Source organism: Salvelinus fontinalis, chromosome 7 (assembly GCF_029448725.1).
Source record: "Salvelinus fontinalis isolate EN_2023a chromosome 7, ASM2944872v1, whole genome shotgun sequence".
In the NCBI taxonomy this organism is placed as follows: Eukaryota; Metazoa; Chordata; class Actinopteri; order Salmoniformes; family Salmonidae; genus Salvelinus; species Salvelinus fontinalis.
Window position 1 is genome coordinate 38,979,283 of NC_074671.1, and position 13,841 is coordinate 38,993,123.

At 41.7% G+C, this 13,841-nt stretch overlaps 1 protein-coding gene across 2 annotated transcripts in view; it reads right to left on the reverse strand.

Moving 5' to 3' along the window:
• The window catches only part of LOC129859464 (zinc finger protein 438-like), a 104,041-nt gene that overhangs the window by 18,685 nt on the left and 71,515 nt on the right, over positions 1-13,841 (reverse strand). The gene's annotated exons all lie outside the window — the stretch shown is intronic.

A 13,841-nucleotide genomic window follows, 5' to 3' on the forward strand; every position in this document is an offset into this window, starting at 1 on the left:
TAACAAAGAACAAACAGCAAAAAAATATACATGATCAAATACAAATCTTAGAATCAACTATTAAAGACTACCAGAACCCACTGGATTCTTCAATTACATTGAATGAACTACAGGAATAAATACAAACCCTCCAACCCAAAAAGGCCTGTGGGGTTGATGGTATCACTAAATGAAATGATAAAATATACAGACCACAAATTCCAAATTGCCTATACTTAAACGTTTTAACATCATCCTCAGCTCTGGCATTTCCCCCAATATTTGGAACCAAGGTCTGATCACCCCAATCCACAAAAGTGGAGACAAATTTGACACGGCTGGAGGTGGAGGGCGGTCTGGAATGGAGTGCCGGGGGGAGGGGAGAGTGGGAAGGGCGAGCACAGCAGCAACCAGCCCAGTGGAGGCCAGGCCAACCTCCCCCAGGTCTTAGCACAGATTAAAGGTCTGGATCTCTGCTAGATAAGGGCAGGATGCGGGGGCAAGCCTTCATAGCCAGCCATGTCCAGCGGGCATGTTCTCAGCCACCCCAAATAATCAAGATACTCTCCTCAAGCTAACCAGGAACACAGTCTCTGAGTGTGTGTGGTACCAAGGGCTTGAATTATACTACAATCTGTATGGTACTGAACACTAGTGTACACTAGGTATCGGGCATCATCTACAGTTCAGCATCACTGTGTCCAACAAATTACAGCAATAGGCTTTTTATATTATTTCTTCATGCACTTTGGCATAAAACTGATCTGACAGCACATGCCAGTTCATTATCAAAACACAGAGAGCTGCATAACACCTGACCATAACACTATCCTCTTAATTCCTTCTTAAATGCAAAAACTCAAACAGGAAGTACCAGTGACGCACTAAATACGGAAATGGTCCCATGAAACGGATGCTAAGCTACAGGACTGTTTTGCTAGCACGGACATTGAGGAGTTTACCACATCAGTCACCGGCTTCATTAATATGTGCATCGACGACGTCATCCCGACCTGTTTGATAGGTCGTCGTCTCCCACAGTGACCCCATGGATTACAGGCAACAGCCTCACTGAGCTAAAGTCTTTAGCTTTCAAGGAGCGGGACACTAATCCGGACACTTAAGAAATCCCACTTTGACATCCGACAAGCTTATAAAAAATCCTGCTACAACATTCAATGAGTCATAAAACAGTAAAAGCGCCAGTACAGGACTTAGGAATCCTACTACGTCGGATTTATATTTTTTACATTGGATAAAAGTAGAGACTCAAAGTAGAGACTCAAAGCTACAAAATGGTATATCATACACTGCATTAGACCATTCTCCTTGTATGACTGGTGGAGAAGAGTCAGGCGTGTTCTACTGATGCTGAAAGACAAATTCCAGATACAAATACTTTAGCATTAGTATACAATAGATGCGAAATGGCATTCTGAGAACATCACTACACACAGTTCATACACGTAACATTAGCTAGCTAGCCAGCCATCGAACGTCAGCTGACTAGCTAACACCAAGCTTTAACTAGTAATACAAACCGATTTTTAACCAAATAGGTTCAATGTTAGCTAGCTAACATTATGATTAGGCTATAACTAGCCTAACTAACTGGCATTCTGAGAAAACATCACTAACGTTACACACACTTCATACATGTAAGTTAATGTTAGCTAGCAAGCCAGCCATCTAACCTCAGCTAATGTTAGCTAGCTAACAGCAAGCTTTAACTTGAGGTCTTTTGTTTAGACATGTGACGTTAACTAGCTAAAAAATGAAATATAATCCCAATCCATAAATTAACGTTACTAGCTTTACAAACCAATTGTCATAGCTAGCTAAAGTTAACCAAATAGGTTCAATGTTAGCTAGCAAGCCAGCCATTGAACTTCAGCTGGCTAGCTAAGAGCAAGCTTTAACTAACAATACTAACCACACTATTTGTGATGTGAACTGAGTATATAGTATGCTTATTGGTCATAGAATGGATATAGTTAGTATGCCAAAAGTTCCCGGATGTCCTACTAAATTCGCCAAAATATGAAGTATACACGCAGTGGACACTATATTTGTACTTTAGGGCCCATAATGCAATTCTTCAGGAAATGGGCATTCGAAGTACAACGATGTACAAACTATGCAGTCGAAGTACAACGTGAGCAGATACAAATTCATTGCTTTAGCTAATTATGACAAATGTTGATAAAATGTTGAACAATGTAATAAAGTAATGACTTTCCAAATAAGCTACCTTACACGTTATACTGGCTGACAATTTGTGAGCTATGCTGTCCTTATGAACCACATAGTGTATCATTACAGCAGTATGTCGTTAGCTAGCATCCTAACGTTAGTTGGCTACTTAGCCTATAGTTAATATACTGGCAAGTTTGATGTCTAACTAACTGACCAATGTATATTGACTTGATTATTCCTGTCATTCTTAGCTTAGCTGGGCTTTCGTAAATTCGCTATGGCCATCTAGGGCGGCAGGTAGCCTAGTGGTTAGAGCGGTGGGCCAGTAACTGAAAGGTTGGTGGATCGAATCCTTGAGCTGACAAGGTAAAAATCTGTCGTTCTGCCCCTGAACAAGTCAGTTTAACCCACTGTTCCTAGGCTGTCATTGTAAATAAGAATGTGTTCTTATTTGTTATTTAACTGACTTGCCTAGTTAAATAAAGGTTATATAAAATAAGACAAAATTAAAATCTACTCCGATTTCAGAGCACTCTCGTCTGAGTGTACCAATTTAGCAAAAAAAGCTAAATTAAATTGTTGCCAGCAGCACAGTTACAGTCACCAACGCTCTGGATAACATGAAAACTGACTAACCAGCTCTGCTAGGGCGAGTAAAATGATCAGAGTGGTCTCTTTGTGTCTGGAAGTAGCTAGCAAGCTAGCCAACGTTAGCTTGGATGCTTGACTGCCGTTGTAAAGGTCAGATTTCTCAAAATCAACCCTACTCTTCAGTTCGAGCATCCAGTGTGCTCTCAGAGTGAAACACTCAATTTATAAACACTCAATTTATAAACAAAAAATTTGACAAACTAATGAATTTACGAGTGCACTCTGGCACTCCAGATTGAATTTAAGAACACACCCAAAGTCGTAAAATGTCAAACTAGTAATGTGTTATGCTAGCAAGAGGTTGCATAGCATCAGCGAAGAGCTAGTACGCTCAACTGAAAGCATACTGTTTGTTTACAGTATACTAAAATTAACTAATAGTATATAGTATTTACTCATAATTATGTAGTATACAGTATGTTAGTATGGGTATTCAAACACAGCTCGATTGTCATAGCTAGCTAAAGTTAACCAAATAGTTTCAATGTTAGCTAGTGTTGGTCAATTTCAATTTCTTCAACAGATGATCAGTTCAATATAATTCTCAAACTTATATATATTGGTAGTAGAAAGGATACACTTTTTGTTTAAGTATTAAAATTCTCCTTTAGTAATACAATTGTAGGCAGAAGTTGGTACAGAGTACAGTATATGATAGCTCTCCCCAGGTTCTGCAACGTGTCTAAGACATCCTGCAACTTATATAGCCTCCCCAGTTCCCCTTGCGTGACTTTCCCTGGCAACATCATTTTAATAAATCTAACCTCCCCCTGACAGCAGCAACCATCTTGTCAGCAATTAAAAGCTCAGAAGTGGGTTTGACCAAAACTTGACCTTTCATCACAAGTATAGGGTCATAACAAGGTGAACGAGTCTAAGCATCTTCTGACAGGTGGCTGTTTTCATCAGGCCTGCGGCAGCCTTGTGTTCTCAGAAAACCAGTCGTGTTCTCAAAACCTCAGAGAGCCACGGTGGGGCCCAGACAGGAGGAGTATGAGCATAGGCGGTTTCCGCCTTCTGATAGTGTCTGAAGGGCACAACACTCAAAACAGGTGTTCACACACACACACACACACCACAATTTATTAACCATTTAAAAAGGTATGAGGCCTTGGTTTAACCCCTTCATTAGCTAGCTAACTTTAGGCTATAATTATCCATGCGAAATGGCATTCTGAGAAAACATCACTAGTGTTACACACACACTTCATACGCGTAAGTTCATGTTAGCTAGCTAGCAAGCCAGCCATCTAACCTCGGCTAACGTTAGCTAGCTAAAAGCAAGCTTTAACTGGGGGTCTTTTGTTTAGACATGTCACGTTAACATTAGCTAGCTAAAATTTTTACTATAATCCCAATCCATAGAGTAACGTAACTAGCAAAACAAACTGATTGTCATAGCTAGCTAAAGTTAACCAAATAGGTTAAATGTTAGCTAGCAAGCCAGCCATCGAAATCCAGCTGGCTAGCTAACAGCAAGCTTCAACTTGCTATGAAAACAACTTTGACAAAATTAGAAACGTATAATATCTGAAACTGTAGCTTGACTCTTACCCGTATACATGGACGAAAGCTTCACGGCAGACTGCAACCCCTTTTATTAAATAAGACGTCCTGTGTCGTTTCCGTTTAGTTTGCACAGCTCGTTTGCCCCATTGTGTTCCACTGATTTCAAAACCCGGTCAACTTCTTCCGTGACAACAACCCTGTTGATCGCCAAGTAAGAGCGAGTCAACATGTCACGATCGTCCTCCAGAAATTCTTCCAACTGATCTTTGTCGATAGTGCCTGATAAATTCAGGGCAGCAATTTTATTGAGAGCAGTAGCAACACATTTGCAGTTCTCCATGGCTAATGTTATATCTTTCAAAAAAACTGCCGTAGAAATGATTATCTACACATATCGAGCAGCTCATTTTATAGACACAAGATGCTACACCACAGACCAATCTGAAACTCATCTCTCGGCATTATCTCAGCCAATCATGGCTAGCGGGAAAGTTCCTTTTTCGTTGGCTAAACCTCGTAATTTAACAACTTTATTCATATTTAGAGATGGCATAAAAGTTTGTATTTAGGCACATGAAAGTTCTGCGAAGGCATTTTTGCCAAAGAACGCATTTTGATCAATTTTATAAAAAAATGTAACGTTCAAACGACTCTCCTGTGAAGTCGTGACTTGAGACATATGCCTAGTTTCCTGAATTGGGTCACAAATGTGATGTGACCGTTGAGTCACGGTAATCCCCTGTTATACACTCTGGATATGCTTTGGAAGTACCCAACTTGCTAACTACCATTAGGTCCTAATGGCCTTGTACTCTATTGGCTCTATTGTCCCTCTAACCACTCTGACGTCAATGCAAATGCAATTGAAAATCACATCAAACAATTATCATCAAAAATAGCATCGTACTTTCAAAACCCACCTCACTGTGATGATCAATTTGAAGAGAGAAGTTCTACAGCAGGTTGAAACAGTGTAATGGACAGCGCTTTAAGGTGATGATTAATTCAGAGTTCCCATATGCATTAGAGCTTATGCATATGAGCCCAAGCCCGAAAGAAAAACCTGAATTAAAATTATGATTGTGCAGTTATACAATACATAGCCTACCGCATATTACACAAGAAAAACATAAAACAGAACTGATTTAAGATGTATTTGGTACATAATTGGTCTAGCCTTCACTCCAAAATGAAACTAATTCTAGTAATCACCTTTGAGTGTGGACTGTATTATTATTAGTGATGCACCGATATGACATTTTTGGCCGATAATGATATCCGATATTTCCCTTCCCGATTCCGATAACCGATAAAAAAATTGCTGCCTTTTAACCTTTTCACATGTACCAACACAGGGGTGTGATCATTCTAGTGGTCCCAGTAGCGTACGATCAAACTGGTGTGATTAGAACGCATACTTAGAATGTCCAGTTTCGAATGACGCAACAAATCAGCATTTGAGCTGGGCACATAGTTTTTTCAGAAATATTTTGCACAAACACAGTCCTTATGTTATGTCCAGAATGCGAGTAGTTTATTTTTGGATGCAATCAATGTTCACACATTCACAGAAGTAGCTACAGCATAACAGTATCATCCAAACCCGGAAAAATGTAGGCTACATTTGTCTTAGTGCTAACTGAGGAAAGATTGACATAACACAAGCGGTCATATTTTTATAACTCTCGGCTGACAAACTACAATACGAATTAGGTAATAGCAATTACTACCATCACATCACGGGTGAGCTCACCATTGATCGAAATAATTGAGTAAAACACTTTCTAGAAATCGAAAGTAATCTGATGGGTAGTTTGTGTGCGCCGCCATGCTTGTTTTTTTCACATCAACCAAAGATAATAAGAGACAAGATGAGTTGTCTGTTTACAGTATGCATGTTGATGGGGGTGTGTCATCTACGATCATCCACTTCCCTTCATTCGCTTCTAGAAGTTTACCCGAAAGATGAGTCAACCATTCTTCACCACATTATAACATCTTTCGTCTGGCAGATTACGTGACGCCCAGAATGCATTGTATAATGCCAACAAACATGGCGCCACACATAGCTGGCAAACAGCTTAGCTCATTATAATCAGTACAACCTTCAAAAAAGTATTTCACACACATCATAGGTGTCCATTACAATATATGAATTAATCGTAATGCATTATTTGTCACCAGTAATTGAAAACATGTGAATAAAACTGTAAATACATTATCCTCCACACATACTGTTTCACCTACAGTAGAAACGACAACACGATATACTGAAAATAAGGAACTTACTTTGATAGGAACACACACGTCCAAAGTTATTATGGGTAAGGAAAACAACAAGGAAGGCAAAGCGAGCACCAGCAAGAAAATGCAAGACTGCGCAAATATATGCATACTTGATCTGCGCAAACATGAGTGAAGTGCAGTGGGCTCTCCTGGAAGAGAGAAGTTTACCCGGCTCAGTAAAGCAACGTTGTCCGCAACGCTGAAATTTACTACTTCTATGTGAATTAACGAGGAGGTGGAACACACCTCAATTCAAACTGTTAAAAAATACAACTTGTTCGAAAATAATTTGAAATTGACAAGTTGAAACAGCCTATAGATAATTAGCAGGCAGCACGTGTTAACTGGCCTGTTGCGTGTAATTCACATTTTGGAACAGTGAGTCCATTCTGACATCACGTGCATAAAACAACTCATAATGGGGCGACCGATAGAGATATTTGGAACTCACATGTAAAAAGTTAAGCATTCTAGTACAGTTAAATAGCTGGAACACACACACAAGTTATTATGTTGGCATTTACGCATGTCCCCATTAACGGCAAAACATTTCTTTCACTTACTTGCTGTGCTGTTTCGTTGTTCATTTGTTCAGTCGTTTCATTCTCAAACAGGATTTCATCATAAACTAAGCAAAAAAAGAAACGTCCTCTCACTGTCAACTGCGTTTATTTTCAGTAAACTTAACATGTGTCAATATTTGTATGAACATAACAAGATTCAACAACTGAGACATAAACTGAACAAGTTCCACAGACTCCACAGATTTCCTGTCTTGCAGGAAATCACGCACAGAACGTGTCATGTCCAGATGAGCCTGCAGGAACGGTACCACAAGAGGGAGGAGGATGTCTTCCCTGTAACGCACAGCGTTGAGATGGCCTGCAATGACAACAAGCTCAGTCCGATGATGCTGTAACACACCGCCCCAGACCATGATGGACCCTCCACCTCCAAATCGATCCCGTTCCAGAGTACAGGCCTCGGTGTAACGCTCATTCCTTCGACGATAAACGCGAATCCGACCATCACCCCTGGTGAGACAAAACCGCGACTCGTCAGTGAAGAGCACTTTTTGCCAGTCCTGTCTGGTCCAGCGACAGTAGGTTTGTGCCCATAGGCGACGTTGTTGCCTGTGATGTCTGGTGAGGACCTGCCTTTACAAGCCCTCAGTCCAGCCTCCCAGCCTATTGCGGACAGTCTGAGCACTGATGGAGGGATTGTGCGTTCCTGGTGTAACTCGGGCAGTTGTTGTTGCCATCCTGTACCTGTCCCGCAGGTGTGATGTTCGGATGTACTGATCCTGTGCAGCTGTTACATGTGGTCTGCCACAGCGAGGACGATCAGCTGTCCGTCCTGTCTCCCTGTAGCGCTGTCTTCGGCGTCTCACAGTACGGACATTGCAATTTATTGCCCTGGCCACATCTGCAGTCCTCACGCCTCCTTGCAGCATACCTAAGGCACATTCACACAGATGAGCAGGGACCCCTCATTAATTGTTTATGGTTCATTGAACAAGCATGGGAAACAGTGTTTAAACCCTTTACAGTGAAGATCTGTGAAGTTATTTGGATTTTTACAAATTATCTTTGAAAGACAGGGTCCTGAAAAAGGTATGTTTCTTTTTTTGCTGAGTTTACATGTCAAGCAGTGAAGTTTCAGCTCTTTCTGTCCGTGGCCTCTTCTGTCGTGGGTTCTTTTCACGTTTCACTGTCACTGTGTCCATTTTCATCTTGTCCAGCTGTGTATGTAACATTTCACGTAAACCCTGTTTCTTGTCTGCATCGAAGTAGAGGTCCTTGTACCTAGCATTGAGCATGGTGGAGACACAGCAAAGAGGCTCAGAGAGAATGCCATTGAATCGCTTGTTCACAGCCTCTAGTGCAAGTTTTAACCCCACGGTCAGTGTCGGCAGTTTGGTTGAGCAGGCGTTTCAATACCATGACAGAGGGTATCATGTCTGCTGCAGACGCAGTTGATGAGCTTATTTCGAGTCAGTTGTTCGAATAGAGCCAGGAGTGTGTTCATGTTTCCAAGTTTCAAACATGTTCTCAAATGCCATTGAAATGGCAGCAGCGGTATGAGAGCACATTCTTGAGCATGCAATACGGCTTTGCTCAGTACGAAATCCTCGTCGACCCACTGTGCTGTCAGACTCAGAATGCTCATGGGGCGGACATCACTTGTCCAAATGTCAGTCGTGAAGCTAATAGCAGTGATGCCCATAGCAAGTAGCTAATGGATGTGCTTTTCAACAATACTGTGTAACTCCAGTAGGGCAACATCTGAAAAATAGCGCCTACTTGGTAGTGTGTACCGGGGCTCGAGGTGCTCGACCAGTCAGCGAAAGCCAACATCATCCACGACAGAGAACGGTTGATTGTCAAGGGCAATGCATTCCATTATCTTGGCGTTAATGGATTTCGCCTTTGAGAAATGTTCTTACTCTTTCAAATGACTGCTCGACTTGAACTTGTTTCGTTATTTTTCTGCTTTTGTTCGAAGTAGTCGCTGAATGTCTGGGGGTGGTGCACTTTCAAATGAGGAATTAGGTTTGTGGTATTGAAAGATTTCACCTTCTCCCCTCCTCGGGAAATAATAGCAGCACAAATGTTGCATATGGCCTTTTGGTTATCTTCCTTTGAAACTTGAAAACAGATCCACACAGCAGACATTGTGGGCTGGGTGAGGAATGCTGTGCAGCACAGTATTTTTTGTTGCGCCATTACATCATCTACCTACGTTATATAGGTATGCATATCAGCTTTAGACCGCTGCGCCACTCGGGAGGCCCCGCAAATTGATTTTAACAAACAATTGGTCCCCCAAACAATTCTGCCCTCCGTTGAATTTCAAAATCCCGATGTGCCCTTGAGCGGAAAAGTTTGCCCACCCCTGCCCTAGGCGATGCTTTTCGTTCATTGATTGTGCAGTTAGCCTACAATTAGTGAATTTGTATTTAATTTTGAATAGCCTAGTAATAGTTTTTTATATTTTCATAATTAAGTAGGTGACACATTACCTTTAGCTATACATAATATTTCACAACCATGCGTTTCCATCTCCTCCTCGCTCTCCTTTATTCCTTACTCGGCCGCGCAGAAGTGCTGTCAACAGTTTAGTGAAATATGTTTTGTTGCGAAAACATGTTACTATCAATGTTCCCGAACAGATTGTTTCCTAAATTAAGCACTGGGTAGATGCAGGAACAAGGTTCACCTGTTGGGCAGCGAGAGCATGCTCATCAAACAGTGGTTGATGCATGGAGTGTCTCATCTGCTCATATTAAGCAAATGTTCAGCTATAAAACCCTGTTCCTGCCCATTTGATAATATTCCATTCTAAATTGAAAACAATTTGACAGATTAGTAAAGACAAGATTAAATTGAGAATATTCTGATCGGTGAAAATATGGCCATTTGATGAGAGAACAGCTGTGCAGCAGGACCTTTTTCCTACTTTCTCAAATCATCAATAGCCTATAGTTGCACCATGCAGCCCATATATGTTTTGATCTTTAAGACAGTCTAAGTTTTGTATCATTCACAACTAAATTTGCCAATTAACTCTAAATCTAGCATATAGGACCTGTTACATCAAATGATCACTTTTACGCTCAACATAGCCACTTCCTATGTGCCCTCGCACCATAATAGGAAAAATATCCCTTCTATTTTATTTTGCTCAATTATATTATTCTTACTATGAAAATCATATAAAATAATGTCACAGGACTTCTCAGCATATCTTCTCAGCTAAATGAACCAGCCTACAGCATGGCGCATAGCCAAATAACATAGGCCTACAGTAGGCCAACTGATATTTTGTTCTTCTGAAATACATTTTCTTCATATCATGTTTCTTTAGACCTGACTAAAATAAATATTTGATGTATTATGGTGCAAATGAAATACATTTATTAGACTTTTTAACATGTAGATGTTACAAAGGCGTGCATCAGTGGCTTGTATGCATAGAGGCCTGGAGATGCTAAACGTGTTTATGTTAAATATCAGTAAATTAACATCAGATCGGCAGTATTTTGCATGACAATAACCGTCTGACAAAATTTCATAAATATTTAAGTGCCTTTGAACGGGGTAAGGTAGTAGGTGCCAGGCACACCGGTTTGAAACAAGAACTGCAACGGTCCTAGGGTTTGTGTCGCTACAGTTTCCTGTGTGTATCAAGAACGTTCCACTACCCAAAGAACATCCAGCCAACTTGACACAACTGTGGGAAGCATTGGACTCAACATCAGCCAACATCCCTGTGGAACGCTTTCGACACCTTGTAGAGTCCATGCACCAACAAATTGAGGGTGCAACTCAATATTAGGAAGGTGTTCGTAATGTTTGGTATACTCAGTGTACATGCCCGATGGTCAAAAGTAGTGCACCACATATGAAATTGGGTGCCATTTAGTACGTAGCCCATGGTATACAGTCCTATGCAGTGGACATACAGGAACAGAAGCAGACCACCGTGTGTCATTAGCTGTCACCTGAACAGATCAATAAGAGAGAAATTGCATTCCAATTACGATCTAGCCGCTTGGCTCTGAATAGGGATGTGGATCAATCAATACCCAAGTCAATGGAGGGGGGAAAGAGGATAAACCCTCAGCATTCTGAATTCTGCCAAAAGAGAAAGGATTCCATGTTGTTTTTCAAATGATGTTTACAAGTAATTCGTTTTTTAAGCAAAATCTTGCTTAATTGATACAGTAGTGAAGATATTCTGTCTACTTTTGTAATACAATCGGATCTGTTCAAGCCGACCTCCATATGTAATGTGCTCCTTCGAAAATGACAATATATGGCTATAGACTTCTATATACTAGAGTGAGAATTCTGTCGGAAGGAGCCACCGTGGACAGAGAGGTATTCATTTCCTGTGCAGAAGAGAGAGGAGAGGAGAAAGGCAGGATGCTGCAAACCAGCCAATCAACTTTGACCTGGCCTTGTTGTTGACGAGGACGTGTATGTGTGTGTGTGTGTGTGTCATTTCCATAACATTGTTAGGGTTCTTTCACAGGTACACACGTAGGTCCGTGTCCTCCTGGATGATCGAAGTCTTGTGCGTGTGCGTGTGTGTTTTTGTGTGTGTGTCACACCAACGGTCCCGTCTGTCACCAGGCCTAGGTGATGTCACGTCCGGGTTAGAAGAGAGAGAGAGCGAGAGAGTGTGTTTTTCCCTCAGCTCTCTGGCTGTGTCCCAAATGGCACCCTATTTTCTATATAGTGCGCTATATGGGCACTGATCAAAAGTAGTGGACTATAAAGGAAATAGGGTGCCATTTGGGAAGCAGACTCTGGATGAGACCAACATTTCCAGAGGGTTAAGGAGCAGGAAGTGTGTGTTAGTCTTCTAACAGTGTTCCACACTAAACCTTTACCTGACCTTTCACTTCTCTAACACATTTGGACCCACTGTGTCTAAAATGGCACCCTCTTCCATATGTAGGGCACTACTTTTGAACAGGGCCCATAGGGCTCTGGTCAAAAGCGGTGCACTAGGGAATAGGGTGCCATTTGAGACGCAAACGTAGAATAGGTCAGACATTACTAAAGAGTGGTAAGGAAGAGGGGGGGGGGGGGGGGGGTGCTGTCATTTGTTAGTGGAGGTAGATAAACTATATAGATGTGAGCCTAACTAGTATAGAAAGATTGGAAAGCACAAGACGGAAGGGCAGTAACAAGTGATGTGCTGCTCTCCTTACAAAGTAGGCTTTCCCTTTCTCACACACACCACACACACACACACACACACACACACACACACACACACACACACACACACACACACACACACACACACACGAGAGAGAGATATACACAACTTCTCCTCTAGTGCTGGCTCACAAACTATTTTAATTAAGTTCTCCCCCAGTGGGGGAAAGTGATGCTGTGGCAACCTTGAGAGGGACACTAAGAAAACACCTGCTTCCCCAGTCCCACCTTAATGATCACGCTACAGAACACAACCAACAACACATCACGAAACAGTAGAACACATCAAAACAACACTAGGATGGAAGGAATCTTGTGGCCTTCTAATTTTAGGCGCTATGTACTATGTACACTACACAGATTGAATGGTAGAACATGGGGCGCAGTCAGAGAGGTGGGGAAGTTCTCCATCATCTCTCTGTGATGTAGGATCTCCTTACAGGAAGTGAGCCGGGAAGGGGTTGTTGAGATAAGGGGGAGCTAGCTAAAGGAAAGGAAAGCGTCACTGGATCTATAGCATTCCAACACCTCAGATGCAGGCCTGCCAGCCAGGTCAAGTGAAGGTTGAGGGGGAGCTCTCTCTGCTCACAGTCGGTGAACAGGTAGGAGCTGAATTTATACAGAATGAACAAAAGCGGTGGTTGGGGTTCATGAAAAGAGTTGACTGCAGGCTGATTGCTAGTGGAATATTTGTTGTTTCAATCCGTAAGGCAAGTGTTCATATTTCCAAACAACAATGAATAACAGTTAAATGTGCATTTTAAAGTAAGGCATGAGGAGAGGCTCTACGCAGGGTTTGCCAGCACAGACAGTCTGCAGTGTTTTGAGTGTGGTGATTTTGGGCATAATTTTTAAATGTAAAAAAAAATGTAACCTTTATTTAACTAGGCAAGTCAGTTAAGAACAAATTCTTATTTACAATGACGGCCTACACCAGCCAAACCCGGACGATGCTGGGCCAATTGTGCGCCGCCCTGTGGGACTCCCAATCACGGCCGGTTGTGATAAAGCCTGGAATCGAACCATGGTGTCTATAGTGACGCTTCAAGAACTGAGAAGGTAAATACCCTCACGGCATGAATGCCTTCCGTTGTTGATGCCTGAGTGATGGCCTGTGCCATCCCCGCAGCCTCTGCAATGGATTAGTCCTCTGAGACAGGCGCGAATCAGACAGGTGTCTTGTGTTTGAAAAATATATATAATTTGCAACTGTTTGACTAAAGAAATCTCCGTCAACCAACAGCCTATTGAACAAACAATTAAATAAAATGTTATTAGTCACATGCGCCGAATACAACATGTGTAGACCTTACCTACGAACCCCTAACAAACAATGCAGTTTAAAAAAATACAGATAAGAATAATAAATAAAGTAACAAGTAATTAAAGAGCAGCAGTAAAATAACAATAGCGAGACTATATACAGGGGGGTACCGGCACAGAGTCAATGTGCAGGGGGCACTGGCTTAGTTGAGGTAATATGTACAT